The sequence below is a fragment of the Ovis aries genome, chromosome 4 (genome assembly GCF_016772045.2).
Source record: "Ovis aries strain OAR_USU_Benz2616 breed Rambouillet chromosome 4, ARS-UI_Ramb_v3.0, whole genome shotgun sequence".
NCBI lineage: Eukaryota > Metazoa > Chordata > Mammalia > Artiodactyla > Bovidae > Ovis > Ovis aries.
In genome coordinates this window covers 113,709,970-113,719,638 of record NC_056057.1, presented here as the reverse complement: position 1 = coordinate 113,719,638, position 9,669 = coordinate 113,709,970, and the positions used below count along the sequence as shown (strand labels likewise).

Genomic DNA, 9,669 nt, shown 5'->3' with positions numbered 1-9,669 from the left:
AGGGGAGGGGCTTGGCGCCGGGATCGGCCTTGTGGCCAGCTCGCAGAGTGCTTGCCGGACTAAACCCGTGCATCCACACACCCATCCATCCATCCATCCTTTCTTGCATCCAACTTTTACTGAGCGACTCCTATCCGCCAGGTGGGGATGCTCAGATTAAACGGGACCCGTCTCTGCCAAAGGACATATCCCGCAAGCCTACCGTGACTAGGGAAGGGGTAGGGGAAGCGGACCCCGAGAGGAGAGGAGGGGGCTGCAGGCTGGACCCCTTGACTTGGGTGGTGGATGGGCCGGAGTGGCCGCCAGACCCCGGCGCGCTCTCAGGTCTGTCCCCCGGCTCCCGCGCTCACCCTCGCCTTGACCCGGGAGCCACTCTACCTGTGTGACTATTTGCTGCTCTGTTTTGTGATTTGTAGACGTTCCTGGCATGGAGTAGGCCCTCAGATAAATGTGTTGAATGAATGAAGCGCGAGCCCACCATTCTACAGGTCAGAAAGGACGCAGAGGGGCTGGGGGAGAGTTGTGGACTCGGTGCGGGGAGACGATCCCCGGCTGGGCCTCATCCCGGGTCTGGTGAACCCTTGTTAGAACAGCTTAGAGAAGGCGGGCTCGTGGGGCTAAACCTGCGGTTTGCAGGGGCCAAGGAAGCCCGGGCCCAATAGGAGGCGACGCCTGCGGCCCGGAGAGCCCTTCCCCACGCCTGCGCCCCGACAGTTCTCTTCCTCTGGACTCTTAGAGAAAGGGAATTTCTTGCCCAGAAATCCCAGTGTTGGTCCCTGTGGGTCTAACCTCTTTGCGTCTCCGCTGGCCTTGCTGCGGGTCACCTCCCAGAACTTCGGGGTACAATGCTGACCACCTTGGCCTGGCCTCCAAGGAAAGACCGTGTGGGTAGGACACCCCCAGTGACTGTCCAGCCCCTTCCCTGGACAAAACCCCTCTTCTCCACACCCAGGGAATCACTGACACAGGACCCATGTCTGTGAAGCCCATGGTACTGGGTGGAAAAAGGCAGGTTCAAATTCAACATTTGCTCTCAGGATTCCTCAAGGCCACAGCGCCCCTTGGTAAGTACCTTACCTGTGCTTGGTGCCTAGGGCCCTTCTTGCTGAGGTCAGCTTCCTCCTGGTAGGCATCCCTTCTCTCAGCTCATCCCACATGCCACCCTTAGTTTCAGAATCTGTAAACTTTAAAATCCCTTCACTTAAAAAAAAAAAGTAATATCTGTACCCAAGAAAGATATGTTTCCTTTAGCATGTACAGGCTTGGTACCTCTTTGATTCAACCTCCCCCTTACCTGACCAGGCTGGGGCCCCAACTGTAGACTCTGGGTCAACAGTTGCTTGAAACAATTCACCAACATCCTATGTGCTGAATGACCCGGTTGCCAAAAATCAATTTGCAAATGGCCAGTTCTCCCAGTGCCTGAGAAACCTCTTTCCTACCTTTAAATTTTAGTCATACCTCCCACCCCGTGCCGGCATCCACCTTGGCTTCTATAACTGCCTTGTGAAATGATTGTGGAGAACGGTCCTAAATTTAGATCAGCATTTATTTGCCAGTTCTGCACACAAACAAAGGGATAATGCAAATGGAACACACTTTTTAAAGATTTTCAATAATTCAGATTGGTTTTTCAGCAGCTCAATGTTCAGTGGCTTAACTTTCATACATTTTGCTTTTGGCTCTCTGGGCAATTGGTGAACCAGCCAGCTACAGTTTTCCCAAATAATTTAGCTAGCTTCCTGTAGAGATGCTATCTACTTCTCCTTGTGAAAACAGCCACAATCAATTTGAGTATTTAAATATGTTCTGATTTTTGTTATTTCCTTTTCTATCTATTAAAGTACTTTTTAGTTTCCAAATGTATGTCTTTAACGATGTCATATTTTTGTAACTGAGTTTTGCCTTGCATTAAAAAAATGTAGTATGTGGTGCTCATATTTTTAAGGATTTTCTGATACGCGCTTTGTGTTCAAGTTATGCAATAAATGTTTCAAAGTGTTCTATGTTTGCTTTAAAAGAGTACATATATTTGTGTGTGTGTGTGTGTATGTGTGTATGTAGGGATCAAGTTAGTTCTATTACATCAAGCTTGGGTTGTGTTATTTATGTCTTCTATATCATTTTTTTTTAACTTTTGATCCATCAATTACTGAGAAAGATGTGTTAAAACCTCCTATCAATCTTGTGCATTTGTCAATTTCTTCCTGTATTTCTGACAGTTCTTGCTTTACATATTTCGAGGCTGTGTTTACAAGTTTAGAATTGTATTTTCCTGGGAAAGTGTTTATTTTATTATTATGAATTAATTCTCTTTATCCTTAATAATACTTTTAACCTATACTCCATTTTGCCTGACTTAGTATTGCTACATTAACTTTATTTTTGATAGTATTTGTTTAATATATCTTTTCCCATCCTACTTTCAAATTTTCTGGATATTTATATTTTAGTTGCATGAGCATGTAGCTACATTTTGTTATTGTTGTATAATCCAATATGACAATCTCTATCTTAATTGGCAAATAGTCTATTTACCTTTATTGTGTTTATGTTTTACTTCATTTCCACCATTTTATTTCTTGCTTTCTATTGATAATGATTTTTTCTGTGCCTTTTCTCCATTCTTTCCTTCTGTTGGATTGGTTAATTTTTCTTTACTCACCTTTTTTATTCTACTGATTTGAAATGTATGCCTTCCTTTTCTATGCTTTTAGAAGTTAATCTTTAAATTTCTTATACACATATTTGTTTTGCTGCTGCTGCTGCTGCTGCTAAGTTTTGTTTTAATATAGTCTAACTATATTTTACAGTTCACTCTCCTTCTAAACAATAAAAGGACTTTAGTATATTAATTTGTATAATCGATGCTGTTTAGATTTACCAACATGGTTGCTAATATCTTCATTCACTATTTTTCTCTTCTTTTTCTTTTCTTCTGGGTTCTCTGTTTTTCTTTCTGAAGTACAACTTTTCAAAGTTCTTATAGCAAAGATAGATATGTTAGAAGTAAATGATTTCAGTTAAATACCTTATTATTCTCTCACTCTTGAATATTTGAGCTAAGTAGAGAATTCTAAGTTAGTTACTCTTGTTCTGTTTAGTCTTTGCCACCTCATGGACTGTAATCCACCAGGCTCCTGTGTCCATGGGATTTTACATGCAAGAATACTGGAGTGGGTTGCATTTCCTCCTCTAGAGGATCTTCCTAACCCAGGGACTGAACCCATGTCTCCTGTGTCTCCTGCATTGGCAGGCTGATGCTTTGCCACTGAGCCTCTTGGGAAGCTCCAGTTACTTTTACACATTTAATATTTTATTTCATTGTCTTCCAACTTTCATTGCTTCTGTTGAAAAGTCTGCTGTCAGTCTAATTGTTAGTCCTTCTCACAAGAATTGTCTTCTCTGACTGCTTTTAAAATCATCCTTTGTCTGGTATTATGAAGTTTCTCTGCAGTGTACCTAGGTATGGATTTATTTTTATTTATCTTTCTTGGAACTCATGGTTCCTAAATCTGAGGCATTGTATTTTTGTACAAGTCTGGAAAATCTCAAACATTATATCTTTTAATAGTGCCTCTCCTCCATTATTTTTTCTGTTTGTAGAATTCATATGTGATATTTGTTGGAACTTTCAATTTTATTCTCTACCTTTCTTACCCACTCCTTTATGTTTTGCATTCTTTTAGACCTCTGCGCTTTGTTCTTGGTAATTTTTTCTAAGATTTCTATCCCATTTCATTCCCAGATTTCTCTTTTCTCTCTCTCTCTGTCTAAACTGCTCTAAACTATTAATTTCAATTATTGTATTTTTTATTTTAAATGAATATCCTTCATCTCATTAGAAATCATCTATTCTCATATATTCAATTCCTTATATCTCCAATAACATTAACCATACTTAATTTATAATACCTGTTTGATAATTCTGCTATCTGACATTCTTTATTTGTCTAATGGTTTTCATTCATGGTAGATGGATTCCTCATATATTTTACTGTTTTGAACTGTGAACTCATCTTAATCCAGGTTTCATCAGTAGAGTTCTGTGGGGCCTCTTGAAGGCATGCCCCTAAGAGTTTGTGTTTGCTTCTTCTGGGTAGTGCAGAATCATTGTTAGCCTGAGTGCACTTTTTATGTTAACTTTCAGCTTGGCAACTTTCTGAACCATGCAGATACTGTAAATTCAAAGCTATAACATATGTGGGAATAAATACGTGGCTATGAATTCTCAGGGGAGATGCCTTCTTCCTCCTGAAGAGAGAAAGGCCCCCTGTCCCCTTGTGCTCGTATTTTCCTAGTCCACCCTTTCACTAATGGTGTGGCTGCTACTGCTAAGTCACTTCAGTCATGTCCGACTCTGTGTGATTCCAGAGGGGATTCAAACCTAATTTCCTGGACTGAAATGGCTATTAAGACTCAGGCAAGTAGGTTATATCACCACAACTATCACAGTCCTTCTTGGAGGGTTTTAGTTCACCCTCCACCCCCATTCCTAAAAGATCTTTACTGCTGTGAGAGCTCAGCAAGACCTACGAATGGATATTTGCTCTCCTTTACTTTACATTTCTGGACATTCTGAAGTAGAAGGAGTTTTAGAAGATCAAGTTTAGCATATTGCTGGTTACAGAAATCCTTTTCTTTTATTTTTTTTCCCTTTTTTTCCCTTTTCTTTTAAATTAGAACCTTTCTTCATTTATCTAGTTATCCTTACATTCAGTTGACCGTTTCTTCATTTGATTCCCTTGCTCACCACAGACAGTTCCTGCTGAGCTCTGTCTCTCCTGTGTCTGGCATCAAGTAGAACACAAATATGTCTTGAGTAAATGGATGATTCTGTGATAACCATTGCTCTTATTTCTGCAAGCTTTGTGAGGATAGCGTGGGGGTCAAAGAGCCCATGCCACTGTAGGGAAGATGGGTCAGGAGCAGTGGTGTGCTTGAGCCCGCTTGCACCAGGGAGTCACTTGTCAGCATGTCTTCCCAACACCATGATCAGCGATCTTGTGTTTGTGGCTTGACATTGGACTTGGTGAGATTATTTATACCGTGAAGTTGGAAAACACTGCAAATCAGTGCTTCCCCTCCCCTCAAGAGCTGGTTGTTAAACACTTACCAACACAGCACTGACTTAGGGCAATGAAAACACGTAGAGACAAGCCTATGTAGAACAAGACCAGTGGTAAGTGAAAGAAAGAGCCGTTGTTGGAGGAACGTATCACTCTAGAGTTGTGGTGTCAGAGACAGGGTTTTCAGTTACCCAGATTTGAGAAGACTTGGTATCCTGAGGCCCTGGATTAGGGAAAGGAGCTGAACCTTCAATACCAGCTCCAGCTAGCAAAAATGAAGGACAGCAGGGGGCACCTGGATTTGAACCAGGGACCTCTTGATCTGCAGTCAAATGCTCTACCCCTGAGCTATACCCCCTGATGTAAGTAGAGGCCTTAGTACTACCTTTTACCTGTGTCGCCATGCCCAACATTCCTATAAATTTTCGCCACAAGATGTTCACCAGGCTGGGCCTGCTCAAAGCTGCCAAACCAGCCTCACTATAATTTTACTCCCTTGATGCAAAACAAGCAACAGGTTCCCCTCCCTGTAACCACCTCCCTGCTCTTTCTGGAAAAGCACTGACACTGGTATTCATGGCAGGAGAGGCCTTCAGGGTCACTGGTCTATGCCCTTCACAGTGGGCATCTGAACACGGAGATTCAGGATTTCTGGTGTGCCCAAGCACACACAGCTCCTTACAGATAAACTCAGGACCTGAATCCACTTGTCCTGACTTTGGGTTCAGGACCTTATAACTAAGCCAGTGAGTCTCTTATCTTCCTCTTTTCCCTATCCTCTATCAGTCAAAAAATGGAAAGGCTACAGAGGAGGAGCGTTTTACTATATTAATGATGAGTTGGGACCATCAGGGGAACTAGAGTGTGGGCTTAGCAGAGACACAGTGCCATGCAACCGAAGGACCACAGGGAAAAGCTAACGGGGACACCAGATTTGACCCTGGGCACGCTGCACCCTTCGGGCCAGTCCTCAGATTTCCTGTGCTCAGGAAGCATCTTGGGAGCTTGTCAAACATGTAGATGTGATGTGGGGTTAGGAACAAGCTTCTTATCGAGGGTCTGGGGGATCCCGCTTTGAGAAACACCTGTCACAGATCTATATCGGCTCCCTTGTGCGCCACCTGCAGGAAGCCTTAGGTACTGAACCCCCAGGAAGGAGGGGTTAGGAATTCTAGCACCTGCCCCAGGGTCGGACTGAGCTGGTGGGCAGTTCAGTTCAGTTCAGTTGAGTCTGTCATGTCCGACTCTATGGAACACCATGAATTGCAGCACGCCAGGCCTCCCTGTCCATCATCAACTCCCGGAGTTCACTCAAACTCACGTCCATCGAGTCCGTGATGCCATCCAACCATCTCATCCTCTGTCATCCCCTTCTCCTGCCCCCAATCCCTCCCAGCATCGGAGTCTTTTCCAATGAGTCAACTCTTCGCATGAAGTGGCCAAAGTGCTGGAGTTTCAGCTTTAGCATCATTCTTTCCAAAGAACACCCAGGACTGATCTCCTTTAGAATGGACTGGTTGGATCTCCTTGCAGTCCAAGGGACTTGTAAGAGTCTCCAACACCACAGTTCAAAAGCATCAATTCTTCGGTGCTCAGCTTTCTTCACAGTCCAGCTCTCACATCCATAGACGACCACTGGAAAAACCACAGCCTTGACTAGACGAACCTTTGTTGGCAAAGTAATGTCTCTGCTTTTCAACATGCTATCTAGGTTGGTCATAACTTTCCTTCCCAGGAGTAAGCGTCTTTTAATTTCATGGCTGCAGTCACCATCTGCAGTGATTTTGGAGCCCCCCCAAAATAAAGTCTGACACTGTTTCCACTGTTTCCCCATCTATTTCCCATGAAGTGATGGGACCAGGTTCCATGGTGTTAGTTTTCTGAATGCTGAGCTTTAAGCCAACTTTTTCACTCTCCTCTTTCACTTTCATCAAGAGGCTTTTTAGTTCCTCTTCACTTTCTGCCATAAGGGTGGTATCATCTGCATATCTGAGGTTATTGGTATTTCTCCCGGCAATCTTGATTCCAGCTTGTGCTTCTTCCAGTCCAGCGTTTCTCATGATGTACTCTGCATAGAAGTTAAATAAGCAGGATGACAATATACAGCCTTGACATACTGCAGAGGCAGGATGAAAACCAAGGACCACAATCAGATTGCTTATCCTCTGAACTCTGCTCTAGACCCATGCTTCTTAATTTGGGGGTGCATCAAAATTACTTGGAGGACTTGTTAAAACAGGGATGCCTGGACTTCCCCCTGAAAGTTTCTGATTAACAAATTCTCAGGTACCACTGATGCTGGGAGTCTGCGGCCGTGCTTTAAGAACCACTGCTCTAGATCCACCCATCTGTGACCAGGCCCTTTCACACTCGCAGCCACACCCAGGGCACCTGTTCACCCTTCCCTCATCTTGTGTTTACTGAGCACTGGTGCCTCCTCCACTCCATCAAAGATCCATATCCTGAGACCCCCCCACCCTTTTCTCCCATTGCCTGCTGGGAGCCCCTGGGAGGGTCTTCTTTGTCATGGATTAGCTCTCTTCCCAGTTTACCATTCAGGAAACTAAATCTAAAAAAGCTTCTGCCAATACAGGGAAAACTCATTCAAGGGAATCAAGGAGATCCAGCTCTTCTGTCCAGAGCAGCCCGATTCAAGTTGAAGATCTCAGTCTGCCTCAGAAAAATTCAGCCCAGGGGGTTGCATTGTGACTCCTATATTGCAGAGGAGGAAACAGAGGATGGGAGAGTATCTTTGGCCCCACAGAGGCAAGTAGCTCAGGAGAGAAGGCAGCTCCAGATGTCCCAGGGGTGTCATCCTTCAGCTTTGCATTTCCTTGTTTCTCTCTGGGTTCATCTCCTTTCTTTATCCTTAATTCATTGAGGTTCTGATCCAGTTAATGGTCTTAGGTTTGGCACATCTGAAATGTCTTTCTTTTGTCCTCTTGCTTGAATGTCAGTTTACCTGGGTTCAGAATTCTAGATTGAGTCTATATCCATAGCACCCTGAACACACCCGATCTTGTCAGAAGTCTAGGTTGGAAGTTATTTTTCTTTATACTTAAAAAATTTATTTTATAATACTATAAAGTATCAGTAAAGACAACTTTATTATTCAATTGCTCTTCTCACCAAAGTGTCACATTTAAAGATTTTTTGAAATGCACGCATGGTTCATGGGTCTGGCTACACAGCTATTTAATTTTACTTATTTGTGCCTATATTTTCACTTAGATGATTTTTAAAAATAACATTTTCCTAATTATGATAAATAATAATAAAGTGCTGTACTCAGTATATCAGCAAATCTGGAAAACTCAGCAGTGGCTACAAGACTAGAAAAGGTCAGTTTTCATTCCAATCCCAAAGAAAGACAGTGCTGAATAATGCTCAAGTGACCATACAGTTGTGCTCATTTCACATGAATGCAAGGTAATGCTCAAAATCCTTCAAGCTAGGCTTCAGCAGTACATGAACTGAGAACTTCCAGATGTCAAAGCTGGATTTTGAAAAGGCAGAGGAACCAGAGATCAAATTGCCAACATGCATTGGATCATAGAAAAAGCAAGAGCATTCGAGAAGAACATCTACTTCCGCTTCACTGATACTCTAAAGCCTTTGACTGTGTGGATCACAACAAACTGTGGAAATTCTTAAAGAGATGGGAAAACCAGACCACCTTACCTGTCTCCTGAGAAACCTGTAGGCAGGTCAAGAAGCAACAGTTAGGGTGAAAAAATTGGCTTAAAACTGAACATTCAAAAAAACAGATTTTGGCATCCAGTCCCATCACTTCATGATAAATAGATGGGGGAAAAGTAGAAACAGTGACAGACTTTATCTCCTTGGGCTCCAAAATCACTGCAGATAGTGACTGTAGCCACAACATTAAAAGACACTTGGTCCTTGGAAGGAAAACTATAACAAACCTAGATAGCATATTAAAGAGTAGAATATCACTTTGCCAACAAAGGTCTGTATAGCTGAAGCTATGGTTTCTTCAGTAGTCATGTACGGATGTGAGAGTTGGACCATACAGAAGGCTGAGCACCAAAGAATTAATGGTTTTTAATTGTGATTGCTGGAGAAGACTCTTGAGAGTCCCTTGGACTGCAAGGAGATCAAACCAGTGAACCCTAAAGGAAATCAACCCTGACTATTCACTGAAAGGACTGATGCTGAAGCTGAAGCTCCAATACTTTGGCCACCTGATCCAAAGAGGTGACTCACTGGAAAAGACCTTGATGTTGAGAAAGACTGAGGGGAAGAGGAGAAGGGGACGGCAGAGGATGAGATGGTTGGATGGCATCACTGACTCACTAGACATGAGTTCGAGCAAACTTGGGGAGATGGTGAAGGACAGGGAAGCCTGGTGTGCTGCAATCCGTGCAGTTGCAAAGAGTCAGACACAGCTTAGCGACTGAACAATAACTATTATAAAGCAATAAAAAGGTATAAACCCACAGGACAAAAAGTATGTGGATGAGATAATTAGTTTCACATGGAAGAAAAAACAAAACAGCTGATATAGTCTGTAGAGAAATCATCCAAGAAGTATTCTGTGGGAGACGCAGGGGAGGTTGGAGACCAGAGGGCGTTACTG

At 43.1% G+C, this 9,669-nt stretch overlaps 1 non-coding gene across 1 annotated transcript; it reads right to left on the bottom strand.

Annotated features, from left to right (window-relative positions):
- Positions 1-5,355: 5,355 nt before the first annotated feature.
- On the bottom strand, positions 5,356-5,427 carry TRNAC-GCA (transfer RNA cysteine (anticodon GCA)). Its single transcript has one exon. It is a non-coding gene; the product is annotated as a tRNA-Cys (tRNA).
- Positions 5,428-9,669: the final 4,242 nt, after the last annotated feature.